Consider the following 23,232-nt stretch of genomic DNA (forward strand, 5'->3'; position numbering starts at 1 on the left):
CCCTAAGAACTATATCTAACTCCTTCTTTAAAACATTCAATGTTTTGGCCTCAACTACTTTCTGTGACAGAGAATTCCACAGGCTCCCCACCCTTTGGGTGAAGACATTTTTCCTCATCTCTATCCTAAATGTCCCACCTTGTCATAGAGTCATAAAGATGTACACCACAGAAACAGACTCTTCAGTCCAACTCATCCATGCCAACCAGATATCCTAACCTAATCTAGTCCCATTTTCCAGCACTTGGCCCATGTCTCTCTAATCTCGGATACTGCCTGGCCTGCTGTGTTTTTCCAGCACCACATTTTTCACTCTGGACTCCAGCATCTGCAGTCCTCACTTTCTCCTACCATATCTCTCTAAACCCTTCCTATTCATATACCCATCCAGGTGCCTTTTAAATGTTGTAATTGTACCAGCCTCCACCACTTCCTCTGGCAGCTCATTCCATACACACATCCCACCCTCTGGTGAAAAGATTGCCTCTTAGGTCCATTTTAAATCTTTCCCCGCTCAATGTAAATCTATCACCTCCAGTTCTGGACATCCCCCCTACAGTAAGAGGCTGTGTTGTGTTTATGTACATCAAAAAACAAAGAATTAATGGCGCTCGAACAATATTAAATGGTGTGGGAGTAAGATTGGCTGAGGTGGCTAATGTGAAGGATTACTGTAGTTTGAATGTCCAAGCCAAGTGTGTAGTGATGCTCAATGGTATCATTCTCATGTGTAATGTTGCTATTTGGTCATATTTTGTGTCACACAGAGTTGTTCACTTTCCCCAATGTGCACCATCTCCAGGCGGGATCAGTTTGAGATCGGAAGCTGGTAGATTTTTATGACCTCAATATTCATTCACAATAGCAGAGGAGATGGTGCTGTATTAGTGTCATGAGCGTATCCATATTAGGAATATTACTAATGACAGTATTTGGAAAGCACTGTGTATCTTGTGGATGTACTTGGATAAATGTCGGTATTCTCTCAGTATACACACATGCAGCTCTATATCTTTGACTCATTGCATTTAAAAGCTCAGGTCCAAGTGCAGTTGTTAATATTTTAAAAATGACAATTTTAGCATCTGGTCACAGTTGACAATGATGATGCAAACCACATTCTATAGTAATTTCAATATAAAATTGCTGAGTTTGACTGTTGTTATTTTCACTGGTCAAGCATCTAACCAGAGGTACAAGTGTTACCTTGCTCCAACGTCATCAGAAAGAATAATTGAGATATCGAGATATCCATTCAGACATTTGCAGTTGATAGCTTATTGGTACCTTGGGGTAATATGACGGCTCAGTGGTTAGCACTGCTGCCTCACAACACCAGGGACCCAAGTTCGATTCCACCCTAACCAATTGTCTGTGTGGAGTTTGCACATTCTCCTTGTGTCTGCGTGGGTTTCCTCGGGGTGCTCTGGTGTCCTCCCACAGTCCAAAGATGTGCAGGTTAGGTGAATTGGCCGTGCTAAATTGCCCATAGTGTTCAGGGATGTGTAGGTTAGGTGCATTAGTCAGGAGAAATGTAGACTAATAGGATAGAGAAATGGGTCTGGGTGGGTCACTCTTTGAAGGGTCGGTGTGGACTTATTGGGCCAAATGGCCAGTTTCCACACTGTAGGGATTCTATTCTATGATTAACTCAACTGCCTTCCATATTCTCTGATTTGGTATAGCTTCCTGATCATATTCCCCACTAGATTTTAAAGAAATTCATTTGTCCTTTATCTATCTTTTTAAACCTACAGTCTTCACTCACTCCCAGCCATTGGAAGTACAGTTAGTTCTCCATAGACTTCAGGGTCTTGAGGAGTCGAGCACTTAAAATCTTTATTCTATAAAGTGAAAATGTGACAAATAAATGTGGTATATTTGATTGTTTAAAGGAGGGAGAATACACTTAATTTCTGAAGCATATAAAGTGATGCTCTGTAAAGATGTAGGGTTTGCTGAAAAAAGACTTGTGCTGCACACCCCTCCCAATAGTTGATTCTCGCAGTGAACTGTCTCCATATTGTTTGATGGCAGGGAGGTTATATTGTAATAAGCAATCTGTTAAGCCAAACTGCTTGTGAGTTCCACATGGTAAATTAAATTCACAACATGTTTCACAATAAAAAAATGGAAAAATTATGGTGATGACATTTCCAATAGAAACCAATTACATCAAAATATCCAGTCCAACCAATGTGTGGGCAGGGAGGAAGGCTTTTCCAATGACTTCATTTTTTGCTTTGGAACATTGTTCAGATTATTTCTTTATTGTTACAGTAAAGCACTCACTATAACCAGAACCTTTCATAGCTCTTTCGTTGGAATAGCATTTAATGAATTAGAGAATAAAACACATTTGCAATAATCCCACTTTCTAAATGGAAACAGCTTTTTACAAGCAACTGAAGAAGAGTTGCGTCTCTGTTTGTCTCCCACACTCCCCTTCTCCCTGTCTGCGACCCCAGTCAAACCATAGGATTATCAGCACACAAATAATTAATGCATCCACCTGAATATTTTATTCCTGTTTACTCCTACCTGCTTGAAGTTATTTGTTAGCTCAGATTAATTCTTCTACTGATAAAATGAACAACCATTTAATGCGCTGCTAACGTTCCTCAAAATTGTGGGGTTTTCAGCAGTTTAGGTATTTAATATTGGATGTTTTGTTCGGTGCATTTTCACATGCCCCAAGACTCGTTTAAAACTTTCGCTGGAGTTTTCTGTCTTCCTATCACTACACAACATTGCTTGTGAATTTACATTCTTAGTTCTGAACAACTCTCTCCCTCCATCTGTAAGCCTGCCCCTCTTTGTATTTTGTCTGATGTGTATCTCAGAATAGCTTGTTTCTTTTGTTTTGCTTCATGTTTGACTTTTATAAAGACAGCAAACTGAGCCACGGTCGATCATAACATTTTAAGTCCAATGGTCCTTTGTCGGAATTTCTTCAAATGTTCAATCAATGCTGGCCTCACCAACAACATCCACATTGTACGAACAAGCAATTTAAAAAAGTGAGGGATTCAGAACTAAAAATATGAAGCGATGAAATATTGTGTTGAGAAGGTGGCTCCTAACCAATTTGTCCAGAGCAATTAGGAATAAGCTTAGCCAGTGATGTCTACATCCTTTGAATGAACAAATTTATGATTAAAATTTCCTATCAGTTTTTTTAAAGATAAATAATCCTGTGCTAAGAGTGGGTGCCACAAAGAAAAACTGCATTTGGGGAAAGAAGACATAATTTACTTGGGCATTGTCACAACTCACTGGGGTAGTGTGCAGAAAATCAAGCCCCATTATTCCGGGAGTCATTGCAAAGCATAAAGATATTAAAACAAGGATTTCCCAGTTTTCCTGATTTTTAGACCTAGGTCAATAGGAAACATTGACCAGTTTCCTTTTTATCAAGAATTATTATAATTAATGAGGTTTTAGTTACATATAAACATTTATAAACTCATTGATATGTAATATTTCTAATTAAAATGCCAACCCCTTTGTAATCTGCCCCTCAAACCTCACAGACAGACAGACAGACAGGCACAGAGAAAACAGTTATGGGCAGAGGAAAGCTGGGAATTCACATATTGCTGAGATTCTTCTGATTCTCATGCTGCTCAGAATGTTGCCTTGCATCTTTCTCCAGATGCTTCCACTGATTTGCAAGCGACATAGACTGGCTGGTTTACTTCTATAAAATCTCTGACTAATCAAATAAAATTCACAGCTTACAACAACTGTTTTGGATCTCCACCAACACACCAGCGTTCTCTGCAGTCAAAACCCATTTTAAATCAGTTCATCTGAAAGGTGAATCTAAACACGAAAGCTTCTGGTGTTGGTGGAGATTTCCCCATCTTGTCCCGAGCTCCAAGTTGTTCAATTATCTGGGATCAATTTTATAGTTGTTGGAAATAATAAGGACTTTACCATTAATACTTAGTCACTACCTCATAGAGCAGTTAACTTCTTGTTGCCACCCAGGTGCATTTGTATGCAGAATACATCATCTGTTCCAATATGTGTGTAACACTTCAATTACCACTAACTCAAACTGTGAGACAAATAGTGCTTGCCATGCTTATCATGTTACTTCTTAGAATCATAGGACCCCTACTGTGTAGACGCAGGCCATTCAGCCCATTGAGTCCACACCGACCCTCTACCCTAACCCTGCATTCCCATAGCTAATCCACCTAGCCTGCACATCCCTGGACATTATGGGGCAATTTAACTTGGTCAATCCACCTAACCTGCACATCTTTAGACTGTGGGAGGAAACCGGACACCTGGAGGAAACCCACACAGACACAGGGAGAATGTGCAAACCGCACATAGACTGTCATCTGAGGGTGGAATCAAATCTTGAGTCCCTGGCACTGAGGCAGCAGTGCTAACCACTGAGCTACCCCATAACAAAACTTGCTGTAATTGTTCAAAACACTGGTTCTTAAAACAGTTTATCTCCATTTCATTCCACAATGTTAAAATGCACAAAGATTAAAAGACATGGCCTTTACAGCATTTGCTATTGTTGTGTATCCTTTGCTTTAGACTCTGTCAGAGTGTCACAGTGTGACCGACTTTGGGTAACAATGAAACAAGCAGAAATATCATTTTACGAACAGATTTGATGAACGACAACTAATTCTAAAGTCTCAGCACAACTGGGTTCTACTCACTTCCTGTTGGCTGATGAAAGCGGAGAATTCCGAATGTTTCATCCACAAGGGACATAGGGTCAATGATACAGGCAGTAAAACAGATCCATTCAACGCTTTCAGTTGGTGATAAACACTTACCTAGAGAGGTTTTCTGAAATGACCCATCCTCAATAGATTTATAACAGGTCAAATATGAAGTACTTGGTGCAGAAATCTCATTAAAACAATAAAAAGAAAAGGCTGTTTGCCATCACACAGTGATTTAGAATTGGAATATTTGATCTGTGAGGTCCTACATTGCTTTTAAACTGTGCTGATTTTGTGCTTTATCGTCTTGTGTTTTTACTTTTGTGAGTATTTGAATTAGCACATGAATGCTTTAACTCATTGGCTTTCTTCCTTTCAACATCTTTCTAAATGCAGAGAATAATCTGCTTATGTATAATATATCTCTGTCAGATTCAGAGAAATACCAAAAAAAAACTTGAAATTTTACGGTACTTATATCATTCACAGTCATTTTCTGCCTATAATCTTTGCGCTTACAAGGGTATTTTCTGTCTGAATTGGCTAACAACCTCCCCTGTGTTACATGCAAGTCTCTGAAATCACACTGTCAGGTTCTTCCCAGATCTTGAATGCTCAAAACTCTGTTTTTTAGACCATAGGATTATAAGATATAGGAGCAGAATTAGGGCATTTGGACCATCGAGTCTGTTCCATCATTCAATCATTCTCCTGCCTTTTCCCCGTAACCCCTGATCCTTTACCAATCAAGAACCTGTCCAACTCTGTCTTAAATACTCTCAATGACTTGGCCTCCACTGCCTGCTGTGGCAATGAGTTCCACAGATTCCCCACCCTCTGGCTGAAGAAATTTCTACTCATCTCAATTCTAAAGGGTCGACCTTCACTCTGAGGCTGTGCCCTCTGGTTCTAGTCTCTCCTACTCGTGGAAACATTTTTTCCATGTCCACTCTTGCCAGATTTCTCAGTATTCTGTAATGTTCAATCGCATTCCCCCCCATCCTTCTAAACTCCACTGAGTACAGACCCAGAGTTCTCAACCGCTCCTTATTTGTCAAGCCCTTTATCCCCGGGATCATTCTTGTAAACTTCCTCTGAATCCCCTCCAACACCAGCACATCCTTCCTTAGATACAGGACCCAAAACTGCTCACAATATTCCAAACGTTGTCTGAACAGAGCTTATAAAGCCTCAGCAGTACATTCCTGCTCTTGTATTCTCATTCTCTGGAAATGAATGCTGACATGGCATTTGCCTTCCTAAATAGGAGAAGGTGAGGACTGCAGATGATGGAGAATCAGAGTCGAAAAGTGTGAAGCTGGAAAAGCACCACAGGTCAGGCAGATTCCAAGGAGCAGGAGAATCAATGTTTCAGGCATTAGGCTTTCATCATTCTTGCTTTTCCATCTCCACACTTTTTGACTTTGCCTTCCTAACTGCCAACTGAACATGCCTGTTAACCTGAAGAGAATCCTGAACTAGGACTGCTAGGTCCCTTATGCTTAAGATTTCTGAAGTCTTTCCCCATCTAGAAATTACTCTACACCCTATGATTTGTACCAAAGTACACAACTCTGCACTTCCCCACATTGTTTGTGAATGACTGGGTTTTGGGAGGCACTGGCCCGTGGTTTAGTCACTGGGTTTGAGACACTAAGGAAGCACATTGTTGTCCGGGAAATACATCTTCCACTGCTGGGACATCGCCGAGCTGAGTCTAAGTTCATTGAAGCATTTTTTAAATAAATCTCACTTAATTCATGGATAGAAAATTACTAATACACCATGAAACAGCCAACTGTATCTGTATCTGGTGCTGTATCTGTTTAAAGTCACTGAGCCCAGCATCTACGTGCTAGGTTCATGTTACCTCTACCTCTGTGTATACAGCTTCTTATCAACGGGTGGTTTAACTGCCAATTCCCACCAGGTCATCCGACAGCGTCTCTCATCTGTAGCACCTGTGCGGATCGTAGGCAATATGTCCACTTCGGTGAAGGCCAGCAAGAAGAAGGACCACAGCAGACTCCTCTGGGAATGACCCAAGAAGCATCCTGCAAAGATTCCAAGGCTGGAGCTTCTCACTCCTGAAGCTGGTCAGCATCATCATGATCATTATCTGGATGAAACTGGGATTGCCATTGATTGTCATTCCCCATCACAGAGGAGTGGCCAATGGAGCAGGCGGAAGTTTAAGTGGAGATTCAATAGTGGGGTTAGACATCATGAGGCATGTGGAAGGTGTCTTCCGTGTGTCTTTGCCTGTGGTTCCTTGGACTGAGAAAGACGTCCAGCCTGGAATTGTGGGTCCTCCGGGAACTGAGCATTCCGATGCTGGGTCTAACACCCTAGCACACAGCTGTGTTTGATAGGGCAGGCTGGAGGATGCTTGCATTGTCTCCTGGTCTGCATCCATTGCTGCTCCTGCATCTCTCCGCCTCCCCCCCCCCAAAACCTGATGGATGGGTCACAAATGAGGTGACACCACCAAGCCAGAGGTGCATTGAGGAAATCCTATTCTCTGAAAAAGGCTGGGCTACAGGCAAAGGGCAGGTGAGTGGGACTGGCAGAGCTGCCATTACAGAGAACTGGAACCAAACTGATGGACCTAGTGCCCAAAAAAAGTAACCTTTGAGTCAAAATATTCCACAAAAGCAGGAAAGGGTCAGCTCCCTTTATTCATCGCACTCTCTTCAAACCACATTCGCAGCAAGAAGTTCTGTACCACCCTCTGGACCTGTACTTCCCCTAATCCTCTTCCTACAATCTAACATCCTCAATACCACAACACTTAATTCTGCCAATGCTATCGTTTCAGCTGCTGGAGAGATCCTCCTGAATCCATCCTCCAATTGTATTTGCAGTGAACAGTGAGGACAGGGTCTAATTTAGACCAGGCACCATGGGTCAATGTTGTCAAAGTGGTAAAGTCACTGAGCTTAGGAACTTAGCAACCTCAGGCCCACGTGTTTAGTAAGCAATCCCACCCAGGCCAGCAATGAAATTTGAATTCAGTAAAGATCTGGGATGAAAAACTAGTCTAATGTCAGCCATTGTCATAAAAACCAATCTAGTGTCCCCTCTAGGGAAGGAAATTGTCCTTTTTATCTACTCTGGTCTACATGTGATTCCAGACCCACAGCAATGTGCCTGACTCCCAATTCCATGAGGGATGGACAACAAAAACTGGCCTAGTCAGAGAGGAGATCATCCCACAGATGGACCAAACAAAAACATAAAAGCTGGATATCTGGAATTTCTGCTCACGTCAAAATAGTGCAGATTCTGGAGATCTGCAATAAAAAAAACAAAAATGTTCGGCACTTCTGAGAAAGAGTCAAAGAGAACATCAGGTCAAGGATCTTTGTTCAGGTCTCAGGCATCAGCAAATTCACAGCAACATCAACATTGTTTCCCAGGGAATAAACTTTGAAAAATGAAATGTCACTTCATGTGACTATCTTTTTTAAAAGGAAATGTCATTTTCTGACATTTGCATCAGTGATTTTTAAGGAGCTGGGGAGCGAATGGAAGTTTTTCAAAAAACTTGAACCTTCTGACAAAGGTGGTTGAGATGCAATAAATTCAGCATGGGGTTTATGGAACTTTTCTGATGTTGCAGTCCAATTCAATGTAATTATCAGCTGTGATTTCACAGTGAGTTGTTGGTTATCAAAGTGAGTTATCAAACTAGCAGAACTTCCCCTTTCTGGTGATGTAAAGTGTTTGCTTATCAGTGTATCAAATCTTATTGAATGCTGGTTTTGGCTTAATGATACACTTGAGAAGGCACCTATGTGGAAAGCTGAGGGATTTTTCGGGCAGGAGATTATTTATTATTCCTGCTGAACGTTATTGTGTTTGTCCCACTCTCATTTCACATTTTTGGTTCCCAAACCAATTCCATAAGCATTTTTAAATATCTTAAGGTAATTGTCGATCATGTCTTTTTTTGGAAACTTCATATTATTTTTGCATCGTTTTACCATTCAGAGTAGCACGTTCCACATTCTAATAGCTTGTGTTTCTGTGAATATCTGCTTTATGCGCCTGGTGCTTGTTTAGAGACCAATGACTCTGAGTCACTGATCAATTTACACTTGGCTTAACTCTATCAAAAGCCCCTTCACTTGCGATTAACTGTCAGATGTAGGCCATTCAGCACATCGGGTCTCTCTGCCACTCAGTGACTGATCTGATCGTCCTCAATTTCACTTTCCAGCCTTTTCCCACAACCCTCGATTCCCTGGAGAAACTCAGCAGGTCCAGCAACATCTGTGGAGAGAAAGCACAGTCAACGTTTCAGGGTCCAGTGACCCTTCAGGATTCTGGACATGAAATGCTAACTCTGCTTTCTGTCTCAGACCAACTGAGATTTTCCAGCAATTTTTGTTTTTGTTTCAGATTTCCAGCATTTGCTTTATTGTTGATTCCCTTCCTGATTAAAAGTCTCTCTGCCTCAGTCTTAAATACACTGCATGACCCAGCTCAGACAGCCCTCTGCAGTAAAGAAATGCACAGATTCAATCCCCTCTGAAAGAAGAAATTACTCCTCATCTCTGTCTTCAATGAGTGATCCTTCATTTTGAGGTGATGCCCTCTGGATGGAGACTCTCCCAAAACTTTTCGTGGCAAGTCCCCTCAGAATTTTATGTGCATCAATAAAGTCACCTCTCATTCTTCTAAATTACAGCGAGTAAACTCATAAGTCTATGTGCCTGGGATCAACTTAGTCATTTTTCTCTGGACTGTCTCCAGTGCCAGCATATCTTGGACAAGGGGACTAAAACTATTCCAGCTGTGGTCTGACTAGTTCCCTGTAAAGTTTTCACAAAACCTCCCTCCTTTTATATTCCAGTCCTTTTGAAATAAAGCCAGCGTTCCATTTCCCCACTGAACTGATATACTTGACAAAGGGGCAGTGTTCCAAAAGCTTGTGATTTCAGATGAACCTGTTGGACTATAACCTGGTGCCATGTGACTTCTGACTTTGTTCACCCCAGTCCAACAGTGGCACCTCCACATCTTTTCCACATTGCAGCTGTGACTGCACACCAGATGCACCACAAAGGCTGCAAAGTGCCTGGTGGTCATGAACGGGCACTTATGTAAATGCAAGCCTTTCAGGGTTTTTGTTTGCTTTTAAAGGTATGAAATACAACGGAACTGAACTTGAATCCATACATCTGCCAGAATTACACTCCATTCCGAGGCTACCAATTCCAACAGGGACAGTGGGGGGTTGGGGGGAATTTTCTTGAGATAATTGGTCTGTGGAGCGAGAGTTGGGGAAAGGTGCCGTTCCAAAGAAAGTGTGAACCAGTCACTAACTTCTGAGCGAAGTAACCTCGATTTTTGCCAGATTTCAGCTCCGCTGCTGCCTCCCTCAGGTCTGGAAGCTCCTTGCTGTTCATAGTGAGCTACAATCAGTCAGCATCTATTTATGGGACCATTACAGAGCTCTCCATAGATCCAAAACCTTCACATTTGGAGTTTGGGGATAAACAATGAACATCCCCACTGAAATGATATCATAAACTCATATATTTTACTGAAGTTCTTCCCAATAAACATTGTTCAAACTGCTGCAACTCCTGTCATAAAGAAGAAAGGGAGAGAGTTATCCACAGTATTTTCACCATTAACCCATGCCCTGCTGTTTAAACCCCTTATATTTATCATTCTTATATCCATTGTCAAGAACAGTACAATGTTTATTCATTGACTAAACATAGGTATTGCTGGCTGGGCCCAGTATTTATGGCTCATCCCTAGTTGCCCCTTGAGAAGTGGGAGTGAGCTCCTTTCTTGAACTGCTGCAGTCCATGTGCTGTAGATAGAACCACAATGCCCTTAGAGAGGGAATTCCAGGATTCTGATCTAGTGACATTGAAGGAACGGCGATATATTTTCAAGTCAGGATGATGAGTGGCCTGGAACGGAAGAGTGGAGAGTGCTGTCCCCATGTATCTGCTGCCCTTGTCCTTCTAAATGGAAGTGGTCAAGGGTTTAGAAGGTGCTGCGGGTTTGGAAGGTTCTGTCTGAGGACCTTTGGTGAATTTCGGCAGGGCATCTTCTAGAAAGTACACACTGCTGCTACTGAGCATTGGTGGTGGAGGGAGTGGATGTTTGTGACTGTGGTGCCAATCAAGTGGGCTCCTTCATCCTGGATAGTGCCAAGTCTTATTGGAGCTGCATCCATCCAGACAAGTGGGGAGTATTCCATCACACTTGTGCAGTGTAGATGGTGGACAGGCTTTGGGGAGTCAGGAGGTGAGTTACTCACAGCAGTATTCCCTGCCTCTGAGCTACAGTTGTAGCCACTGTATTTATATAGTGAGTCCAGTTAAGTTTCTGGTCAACAGTAATCCCCAGGATGTTGTTGGTGGTGGATTCAGTGATGGTAATAACATTGAATGCCGATGGACGATGAATAGATTCTCTCTAGCTGGAGATCATAGTCTGGCAGTTGACTGGCATGAATATTACTTGCTACTTGTCAGACCTAGCCTGGATATTATCCAGATCTTGTTGCAGTTGAACATGGACTGCTTCAGTATCTCAGCAATCGCAAATGTGCAATCATCAGGGAACATCCCCACTTCAGCTGGAAGGAAGGTCATTGATGAAGCAGCTGAAGATGGTTGGGCATCTCATCTGCAAGAAACAGTTCAGTCCAGATTATGCACTGCCCCTCCCTCCCATTGGGACTGCACTGCAGTATTGACCCACCTGCCCACCGCCCCCTCCCCCACAAAAAGCAGGGAGCGGCTTGAACCTCCAATCTCAAAGCGTGTCGGGGAAGAGTGCTACCAAGTGGGCCATAGCTAACACATGAAACTAGCTTTTCTTATTGTCTTTTCTTGAGAGTCAGGGATTCAGGGGCCAGACTTCCTGAGGAGGGGCAGTCACACACACAGAGAGCCACCCTGCTCCTTTCTGACAGTAAGAGAGAGCTCCCCATCTCCGACAGGAGATTCTCATCAGGCCTCCTCTGGAATTGTGGAGTTATCCTTCCAGTCTGTGTAGAAAAGTCAGGGGAATCTCCCCACCTTTTTTTCACAGCGACCGGTTGCTGCTAATGTAAAGTTGCAGCATCACAGACAAGTACTCAAGACAGCTGCTCTGAAAGGTTATGTCCACCAGACCAGTGGGAGTCATAGTGCTGCAAAGGAGTCAAATGAATAGGGTGCCAAGTGGGGTCAGGTTCCACACTAGACAAGTAAGTTGGCTAGGTGTGAGATGTTGAAAAATTTGATGCTGCAAAAACACAGCAGGCCAGACAGCATCCGAGGAACAGGAGAATCCACTTTCGGGCATAAGCCCTTCTTTAGGAATGAGGCTGGTGTGTCAGGCGGGCTGAAATAAAAGGTTGGCGGAGGGGATTTGGGGGAGGGGCGCTGGGAATACGATAGGTGGAAGGAGGTGAAGGTGATAGGCCGGAGAGGTGGTGGGGGCGGAGAGGTCAGGAAGAAGATTGCAGGTCAAGAAGGCGGTGCTGAATCCGGGGGTTGGGACTGAGAAAAGGTGGGGAGAGGGGAAATGAGGAAGCTGGAGAGATCTACATTCATCCCTTGTGGTTGGAGGGTTCTTAGGCGGAAGATGAGGCACTCTTCCTCCAGGCGTCGTGTGGTCAGGGTCTGGCGATGGAGGAGGCCAAGGACCTGCATGACCTTGGCAGAGTGGGAGGGGGAGTTCAGCCACGGGACAGTTGGTTGGTGCGGGTGTCCCAGAGGTGTTCCCTGAAACGTTCCGCAAGTAGGCGGCCTGTCTCCCCAATGTAGAGGAGACCACATTGGGTGCCGCGGATGCAGTAAATGATGTGTGTGGAGGTGCAGGTGAATTTGCGACAGATATGGAAGGATCCATTGGGGCCTTGGAGGGAAGTAAGGGGGGAGGTGTGGGTGCAAGTTTTGCACTTCTTGCGGTTGCTGGGGAAGGTGCAGGGAGTGGAGGTTGGGTTGGTGGGGGGTGTGGACCTGACGAGGGAGTCACGGAGGGAGTGGTCTTTCTGGAACGCTGATAGGGGTGGGGAGGGGAATATATCCCTGGTGGTGGGGTCTGTTTGGAGGTGGCGGAATGACGGAGGATGATACGATGTATGTAGAGGTTGGTGGGGTGGAAGGTGAGGACCAGAAGGTTCTATCCTGGTGGCGATTGGAGGGGCGGGGTTCAAGGGCGAAGGTATGGGAAGTGGAAGAGATGCGGTGGAGAGTATCGTCGACCATGTCGGAGGGGAAATTGCAGTCTTTGAAGAAGGAAGCCATTTGGGTTGTTCGGTAGTGGAATTGGTTCTTCTGGGAGCAGATGCGGCAAAGGCGAAGGAATTGGGAATATGGGATGGCGTTTTTACAGGGGGCAGGGTGGGAGGAGGTGTAATCTAGGTAGCTGTGGGAGTCGGTCGGTTTGTAGTAAATGTCTGTGTTGAGTCGGTCGCCCGAGATAGAAATGGAGAGGTCTAGGAAGGGGAGGGAGGAGTCTGAGACAATACAGGTAAATTTGAGGTCAGGGTGGAAGGTGTTAGTAGGTGGAGGATTGCAGGGTGTGGTTGGGGGATCGAATTCAGAGCAGATTTAGGTTCAGGCTGGGGTTGTGACCAGCAGCAAAAAAAAGGGAAGGTATGCATGTTTGTAAATAGGTGTGTTCATGTGTGTGCATCTGTGTGTACATGTGCATACATGTTTGTGTCTGGTCCCCAGGGGGTGGGAAAGTTGTCGACTCCATAACGGGATGGTGGGATACCAAGGAGAGGGGGAGAGGAGGTTATCAGGTCTAGGGAATGTTCAGGGTCTGGGGGCTGTTTGGGATCTAGGGGAGGTGTAGTTGGGGTTGTGTGAATTGAATGGTCCCTCAGATGTTAGCCTGGGTCTTTAATAGTGTAGCCTGTCCTGATTATAGAGTTAGTTATGTGTAGCAGAACCCTCTGACTGCTCCAAGTTAAATTAATGTAGAGGGTTCGCACAGTGGAATCTTTAATTTCCTGGGAAATTCACTAGGAATCTGCTCTGAACTGGATTCATCAGGGTCCGTGTGTACCACCCCCACCAACGCTGTAAAAACAATTGTCCAACCACGGGCCATAGCGTCTGGCAAGAATTGAGTTGGAATTTGCCTCCTCAATCTTGGAGTGAAGGAACTGTGTAGATACACAATATTAATCCTCAGGATTGAGCCAAGCAATTTCCATGGACTCTTAACTTTCAAGTACATGGGAAAGACAGTAAAAGATAACAATGGGCATAACATGCAAATAATTGAGTGAAATAATTTTCTGATTCTTGTGACAAACCCTTTTGAGAGGCCAGAAATGATTTGGCAATCTTTCTAGCAGGCTGGCCAACACCAACACAGCTGTTTAATATAGAAAAACCATTTCCTCTGGTGACCAGCGTTCTACAGTTATCTGTAAACCTGCATTCAGACAAAGCTTTCACTTTCAACACTCAAACAAGGCTGCTCTCAGTAACACACAGACAGACACCACACCCACACCCACACACACACACACACACACACACACACACAGACACCAACAGACCCACACAGGGACACAGACATGCACTGAAATACACAGACACACATGCATACACAGTAACACACATGGATACACGTAACACACAGACACACACACACGTAGACATTAACAGGCACAGGCCCATACAGAGACACAGGCATATGCACTCACACACACATATGCTCACAGACACACACATACTCACAGAGGCTATCTCTTTCTCTCTCTCTTTCTCTCTGTGTCTACCCCTTTCTCTCTCTCTCTCTCTCTATCTCTGTTTCTGTGGGTGGAAAGTCCAGTAACTTCCATTTGTACCACATTCCAAACATGATGAACCTCTATTTAAGACTCAGATGAACCTTACAAATTACAGTCATCCATAAACTTGGGGCTTCATAGAGTCCTACAGCATGGAACCAGGCCCTTCAGTCCAACCAGTCCATGCTGACCCTAATCCCAAACTAAACTAGTCCCACCAGCCTGCTCCTGGCCCATATCCCTCCAGAACTTTCCTATTCATGTCCTTACCTAAGTGTATTTTAAACATTGCAATTGTACCCACAGCCACCATTTCCTCTAGAAGTACATTCCACACATAAACTACCTCTATGTAAAAAAAAGTGTCCTTCATATCTTTTTAAAATCTTTCTCCTCTCACCTTAAAAATATGCCCCCGGTCTAGAAATCCCCCACCCTAAGGAAAAGACACTCACCGTTAACCCTGCCTATGCCCCTCATAATATTACAAACTGTTTAAGGTCACTTCTTAACCTCCTGCATTCCGCGAAAAACGTCCAGTCTTTCCAGCCTTTCTTTATAACTCAAATCTTCCATAACCAGCAACATCCTGGTAAATCTCTTCTGAACTCTCTCCAATTCAATAATATCTTTCCTAGCAGTTGCACCAGTCTCTCACGCCGTGCTGAGTAATTAGATGGGGCTAAGAATGCAGGGACAGCTCCTTGGAGAATGTGAAATGTAACTATCACTGGAACAGCAACTTCTGCTTTGTCTCTGTTTGTTCATGCTCCATCAGCATGTGGCGTTTCTGCCCTGATTAACAATCCGTGCTGCAAAGCTTTGAGGATCATTTCTAAGAGCTTTAACATGTCGCAGTTTAGTGAGCTGCAGTGCTGCTAACGACAAAGGATTTTCAATGTCTGCAACACTATTCAAGAGAGAGAGAATTGAGAAGGTGGCGACTGAGTGAATAGAAGCATTGGAATGCGCAGAATGAGCTCCGTCAGCCCATCGAGTTTGTGCTGGCTCTCTGCAAGAGCAACTCACTGGGCCCCACACTCCTGCCTTTTCGTCATAGTCCCACAAATCTCTGCTCAGGTGATTATCCCATTCCTCTTTGTAGGCCACAGTTGTATCTACTTCCGTCCAACCTTCCATGCCCGGGCCACTTGGTGCACACAAATGTTTTTTCTCTCCTTGTTGCCTTGCTTTAATCACCTTAAAGCTGGGCCCATGCTTCCCATTCCTTATTTTCATGAAAACAGCTTCCTTATCTGTCCTGACCAGGCTTCCTCAACCAAATCTCTGCTCAGGCTTCTTGTCTTTAGAGAAAACAACCTTGGCTGCTCCAGTGAATCAGCATCACTGATGTCCTCTTGTACCAGGGACCCCGCTCATAAACCTCTTCTGCACTGTCTCCAAGGTATTCATGTCCTTCCGAAGTGCTGTGCCTGGGCTTGGATGCAACGCTCCAGTTAAAGCAAATAGGTGGCAAATTAGGGTGGCCCAATGGTTATCACTACTGCCTCACAGCGCCAGGGATCCAGGTTCGATTCCCCCCTCAGGTGACTGTCTGTATGGAATTTATGCGTTCTCCCCTTGTCTGTGTACGTCCTCTCTGGGTACTCCTGTTTCCTCCTACAGTCCAAAGATGTGCAGGTTAAGCTGGATTGGCCACGCTAAATTGCCCATGGTGTCTACAGAAGTGCAGGTCAGGGTGAATTGGAAATACAAGGTTATAGGGGAAGGGGGGTGGTGGGGGTAAGGCTGGGTGGGATGATGTTGAGTGTGGATGTGATGAGTCAAATGGCCTGCTTCTACACTGTTGCAATTCTATGATTCTAAGCTAAGAGATACAAGACTTGGGAATGTTCCTTGGGGATAGAAGGTCATTTCTGCAATTGGTAGAATTGGTTGGTTATTGAGGGAAAGTTGCAGCATGATTGTACTGCCCTGTAAGAAAAGGGAATTCTGCACACTGTATGCAGCAAACAGCGAGGTATGTTGTGTGATACAACAGCATCTCAGCAAATATATAATCCCTTCAGGCCTAAGGGTCTCATAAAGAGCCATGAATTGCCAGCAGCAGAAATTACCTGACGAGAGTTACTCAGTGACTGTTCAGATTGTACTGGGAATGCTGCCTGGACCATCCAGGAGAAGAAGCCAGGACTTCCAACCCCATCAGAAAGGGGAACAGTCACGAAAATGAAACACCCCCGCCCCCCAAACAGTCCAACCGCCAGCCCCCCAGCAAATCTGTTAAGATGGATTTGTACATTGAAGAGAATAAAACCGACAAACCCACATAAGGGGAGGTAATGTCCGAGTGGTATTATCACTGGACTGTTAATCCAGAAATTCAGGTAATGTTCTGGGCACCTAGATTCAAATCCTGCCACGGCAGATTGTGGAATTTGAATTTAATTTTAAAAATCTGTAATTAAAAGTCTAATGATGACCATGAATCCGTTGTCAATTGTTGGGAAACCAATAAAGGCCACTAGTGTCCTTTAGGGGAGAAAACTGCTGTCCTTACCTGGTCTGGTCTACATGTGACTCCAGACCCACAGCAATATGTTTGACTCTTAACTGCCCTCCAAGTAATTAGGGATGGGCAATAAATGCTGACCTTCAGCCAGCGATGCCCTCATCCTGTAAATGAATTTTAAAAACCACGGAAGGGAGGGATGAGCACAGGGGCTCCAGTTCTTAAGAGGTTTTGATCCACATTCCATCTCAAATCCTGAACGTTCACTGGGGTTGAGAACTTCATGGGTGTACACATGGGATTCACTGTTTCAACTGTGTGCGTACTGAGTTTCCTGAGAAAGCCTGACCCCAGCCAAGTGCAGGTGACAATCTCGAACACACCCGATGCTACCCTTAGATTCCAAAGTACAGGTAGTTCTTCTCTCGCGTGATGGTTGCATTCTTGTGTAACCCCACATTATAGAAAAATCATGTTTCAGAAACAGCGCTTAAAGTATAGGCTGTGTCATCACATTATGACCAACACATGTTTTAAAAGTTTGTGCTGTAGAAACAGTGTCCCAAATTCATCAATCGTGTTACAGCAGATTTGCGTGAACAAAAAGCACCTTATATCAGAATGACTAAAATCTTTTGGAGCAAATTACTGGAAATGCTGAAATTTGAACCAAAAACAACAAATGCTGGAGCTCACAGTGCGTCAGACACCATCCATGGAGAGAGAGCAAGTTAACATTTCAGGTCTAAATGACTCTTCAACAGAGCCTCCAGTCCTCTGCCCTGCATCTTTAAATGTCGCTGTATTGTGCTGCTTTGTCACCTAGATGTTTTCAGACTGGAAAAATTCAGTGTAGGTTGGTGATTAAATTTTTTCAAGGTTAGCTGAGTTGGATGTTTTTCCTGGACAAACGAGGATAGAGTTACTGAGGGGCAGTATCGTCAGAAAGTAAGTTTAAGGTTTTGCTTATAGTTTCTTTTTAAGAAAGCAGTTGGAAAATAGATTTCTGAAAGGATGCAAGGGATATTCTGCTGCTTTTCCACCTGTTTTCCATGGAGTTATTGGGGTGGTAGTGGAGATTGCATCTGACGTGAGGTGATGACCTGGTGGTATTATCACCGGACTCCACCGGACTGTTAATCCAGAGACCCCAAGAATGTTCTGGGGACTTGGGTCAAATCTGACCAATGCAGTTGGTGGAATGTGAATCTAATAAAATTCTGGAATTAAGAATCTAATGATAACCATGAATCCATTGTCGATTGTTGGAAAAACCCATCTGGGTCACTAACGTCCTTTGGGGAAGGATACTACCATCCTTACCTTGTCGAGACTCCAGATCCACAGCAATGGCCACATAAGCCACTCAGTTCAAGGGCAATTAGGGCTGGGAAACAAATGCTGTTCTTTCCAGTGACACCCATGAAACAAACCAAATAAAATGATGTCTTAGTTATGAAGACTTTGTGTTTCACACCATCCAGGACAAAGCAGCCCGCTTGATTGACACCCCATCCACTCCCTCCACCACCGACGCTCAGTAGCAGCAGTGTGTACTATCTACAAGATGCATTACAGAAATTCACCAAACATCCTCAGACAGCACCTTCCAAATCCAAGACCACTTTCATCTAGAAGGACAAGGGCAGCAGATACATGGGAACACCACCACCTTCAAGTTACCCTCCAAGCCCCTCACCATCCTGACTTGTAAATATATCGCCGTTCCTTCAGTGTCTCTGGGTCAAGTCCTGGAATTCCCTCCCTAAGGGCATTGTGGGTCAACCCACAGCACACAGACTGCAGCAGTTCAAGAAGGCAGCACAAAGGGCAACTGGAGGGGGGCAGCAATGCCCACATCGCATGAATTCATTTTTAAAATGTTAGCAGTCACTTTGATCCCTCTTTTGTGATCCAGCAAAGAAGTGGATTATATCAGATACATGATATGCATCTTTGTAATCTAACTGGGCAGACACAGCAGGAGTCTGCTCATTAGCTGGAAATGAAATCTGTTAAATTTACTAACTCTGACATGCTTTATTAAAGATTAGTGGAGGAAGTAACAGTTTGCTGAATTGTTCTCAGTAACGTAACACATTAGCGCCTCACTGTGTCACTCACAACTTGGCAAAGAAATCAGGTTTGAAAATATATAACTTAATCCAACTGTTCAAAGGCTGTCTCCATCCAGTGAAACATTTTCAAACAAAGATTACTCAAATGTTTTTGCAATTAGATATTTAGCTGAGAGCTTACTGCTTTAGCAGATTTGTGATCAAGTTATTTTGAATGGTCTTGATTTGTTTTTGAAATGCATGTTACTTATTTGCGTCCTCTCTGCAGACAGCGGATGTGTTATCTACTGTAGGGAGCATAGCCTTCAATCTTTGAATGAAATATCCTTCACATAATGTGGATAAGTGAATTCATTGGATGAGAGAAAAGGAAAAGAGGAAACAAGAGCCAAAAAGGATGGATGTGAAGATGACATTGGTAGAATGTTTGATCTGATTGTTCCTTCTGCTTGCACCAGTTCAAAGAGGTCTGACCCCCTTGAGAGAATTTTGCAAACATTCACAAAAACTGGAAATTGAATCATAAAGTCATACAATGTGGAAACAGACCCTTCAGCCTAACCAATCAGTGTTGGCCAGGTTTGACAAACTGAACTAGTCCCATTCGTCTACTTACATTTGGCCCATATCCCTTAAACCTTTCCTAGTAATGTACCTGTCTGAATGGCTTTTAAATGCTGTAATTGTACCACCACTTTCTCTGGCAGTTTATTCCATACGTGCACTGCCCTCTGTGTGACAAAGTTGTCTCTGGGGTCAATTTTAAATCTTTCCCCCTCACCTTCCCAATTGCAGTCTTGATGAAGAATTTATCACGAAATCAAACTTGCACGGAATCGCAAAGCTGTGAACGTAATCAAAAGGTGATCATTTTAATGCTGGAGCTTATGTAGCACAGTGAAGCCAAGTGATCTTGATTCATGTCCCAGCTCCTTATGGACACCAAGTTTGCTTTCGGTCAGGTCCATTGTGGAAGGAAACATGAGTCTTTAAGAAATAGGAGCTGGATTGGACCATTTGGCACATCAAGTCTACCTGGCCATTCAGTGACGGCTTGCCCCCCACTTCAGCTTCCTGCATTATCCCCAATCCTTCATTCCCTTAAAGCCCGGAAATCTGTTGATCTGTGTCATGTTGTCCTGACACAGTCAACCTTCCCCGATATTGTTAACGGTTCAGCCAGCTGCTTGAGTTGATGAAACAAGGCAGGTATTTATGTGGAGCTCAGTGTCTGAGGGTTATTTTTGCAAGTTCTTCAGCAACTCGTACTTTCTTGCACATCCAACTTGGTCCTGCCTCATTACAAAGAATCAGTCTTCTTACTCATGTTCTCCCCATGTTCTTCAATAAATCTTTTCTTTCATGTCCAGAAACTTCCTGTGCTGCTCCTTCACAGGAATATTCTTGCAGTATTCTTACCCTCCTCTTCAAATCCTCTCAGAACTCTCGCCATCTGTTACAATTACTTGGCAACTGTCCTTCCTGTGTCTGGAGGGTTATCTTCCAGCAATACAAAACCTGCTCCTTTTCACGAATATTTCACTTCGAGTATGTGTAGGTCACTCAATCTAAACTGGTCTTTTACCTACAGGTGCCACTTTGCTTGAAAATGCTGCAAAGCCTATTTCTCTGGCACCTTCTAGGATCTCAAGACATGAGTGTCATAGGAGTTAAGGAGCACATTTGGAGTGCAGCCATTTTGATACAATGTGAGATTTGACTCCCTAATGACTGATGCTCTTTAAGGAAGGAAATCTGCCACTCCTACCCTGTCTGGCTACTCCAGACCTACAACAATGTGGTTGACTCTTTACTGCTATCTGGGCAATTAGGGATGGGCAATAAATGTCCCAGCCAGCAACAGCTATATCTTACGATTTAACTTTTAAATATTCCTCATAGAAAGATTCTACAAATACAGGTAATCTGTTTGTTATAGAATCTGTATAGCGCAGATAGAGGCCACTTGGCCCACTTGTATTCTAGGATGCTAAACTGCACTGTCCACCTATCTGCATTTCCCATGTCTATCCCACTCAACCCTGGACACGACAGGGCAATTTAACATGGTTGATCCTCCTAAGCTGCACATCTTTGGACTGTGGGAGGAAACCCACAGAGACACAGAGAGAATGTCAGTGTGGAGCTTGCACAGCTCGCTCAAGGGTGGAATCGAATCTGGATCCCTGGTGCTGTAAGGCAGCAGTGCTGACCACTGAGTCACAGTGCCACCCTCAATACATGCTTGTAACTATTGACCAGGATCCCAGGGAGGACTCCCCATGCTCTTTATAAACGCAACGGCCACAGAAGCCTCTGAATGGGCACTAGGGTCACACTTCATTGTTACATCCAAAGGTAGCACTTCCGATAGCGCTGCACTCATTCAGCACTGCACTGGAGAGGCAGCCCAGACATTTCTCTTCTACAGTGCAGTTAAACCCCACAGCCTTCTCATTCAGGTGATGAACAAATGCTCCTGCATTTATCCTTCTTCACAGGACCCGAAACGTTACATCTCTCTATACAGAGGATGCCAGACCTGCTGAGTCCCTCTAGCCTTCTCTGTGTTACTTTCAGATTTCCAGTGTCCACAGTTCTCAGATTGATATTCCTACAGTTGCGCTGTTTGAGTGACTCAGCAGTTGATGAGGCCATGATGAGGGATCTATAGTGTGAACACACTGTGAAAAGAAAGCGCCAACTGTGTTCATGCTGCTGTGATGTTTGGTTAGCTCAGTTGGCTGGATGGCTGGTTAGTGATGCCAACAATGTGGACTCAATTCTCACAAGCTGAGGTTACCGTGAAGAACTCTCCTCCTCAACCTCTCCCCTCACCTGAGGCATAGAGACCCTCAGGTTAAACTCCTACTAGTTGTCTCTGTCTAATGAGAGAGCAGCTCTATGGCCTGGTAAGGTTGTGGCGACTTTTATTTTTATTACAGGAGAAAATGGGCATTTTGGAAAAGTCACAAAATGACCACTGGAATTCTGTACGGTCTTCCCTCCTTCCCACTCACATCTACCCCATTGTTCATTTGACACAATAACAAAAGCCCAGGGTCAATGTGAGTAACAAATGTAGAAAACTTCCAGGTGAAAATGTCACTAAAGGCAGTGATTTGCATGTGGTTTGCAGTTTTGATTGTTATCTTATTGTAAATTAATCTGTGCACATAAAATGTCAAGTACTGGTGGTGTGAGGGGGAAAGTTTAAAGGAAGTGAGCAAGGGAGGTTTTTACACGGAGGGTGGTAGGTGCCTGGAACACGTTGCCAATGGGAGATGATAGCAGCAGAGTCTATAGCAACGTTTAATGGGCATTCAGACAGACACATAGTCAGGCAGGGCATAGAGGGTCACAGACCAAGAGCAGGCCAATGGGATTAGTTCAGAGTGGCATCATGGTTAGTACAGACATGGTGGGCCAAAGGGCCTATTCCTATGCCTGCAATGCTCTATATAATTGGGAGCAGGGGTAAACTGAAATAATTCCAGAGAGGCCAATATTCTGTCACCAAGTCGGTCTTTATTTACACATGAATCATCCTTGACTGTATAGCACCTAGTGCAGAGTTAAGTACAGTCAACCTGTTTCTATTTGTCAGCCAAGGCTCCCTGATTGGCTCCAATCAGGGAACTCAGATTCTGTGAGGCCCACCTGGCTGACCTCATTACTTTCACTCCGCAATTCATTAAAATTCCAGCTGCTCTGATTAATCATATCATCCCTGATAACCTTTCACCTATCCCCACCCTCGCTAACCAAGAATTGATTGGCCTCTGTCTTGAAAATACAAAGATTCTAGTTCCTTCATCTATCGAGGAAGAGTTCCAAAGACTCTCAACCCTGTGTGGGAACAAATGTTTTCTCATCTCTCTCTGATATGTGATGCAGTTGTGTTTAGCATTTGGTACACAGCTGCTGCACGCCATCCAGTGTGTGAATCCTCCAGCTATGATTGTTTTCCACAGGCTAATGGATATTCTTTAATCCATTATTGAAATGGTCTTTCCGATACGATTATCTGAGCTCAGCTCGTCTTAGCCAAACTAGTTATTTGCAAATGGACAGCCTAGAACTGTTGTAATGAGATGCTGATTGATCCCAGTGAAACTGTCAGGCTGGACTGATTACACTGCTGGGAAACAAAAAATAGACCCCTGTGCTTGACTAGCTAAGGCACTGTGGCCTTATTCACAAAGTTTG

General features: G+C 44.0%; 1 protein-coding gene across 2 annotated transcripts in view; it reads left to right on the plus strand.

The window, feature by feature from the left end:
- Nucleotides 1-23,232, plus strand: part of LOC132825922 (collagen alpha-1(XXVII) chain-like) — a 593,955-nt gene that overhangs the window by 417,279 nt on the left and 153,444 nt on the right. The gene's annotated exons all lie outside the window — the stretch shown is intronic.

Source organism: Hemiscyllium ocellatum, chromosome 21 (genome assembly GCF_020745735.1).
Source record: "Hemiscyllium ocellatum isolate sHemOce1 chromosome 21, sHemOce1.pat.X.cur, whole genome shotgun sequence".
In the NCBI taxonomy this organism is placed as follows: domain Eukaryota; kingdom Metazoa; phylum Chordata; class Chondrichthyes; order Orectolobiformes; family Hemiscylliidae; genus Hemiscyllium; species Hemiscyllium ocellatum.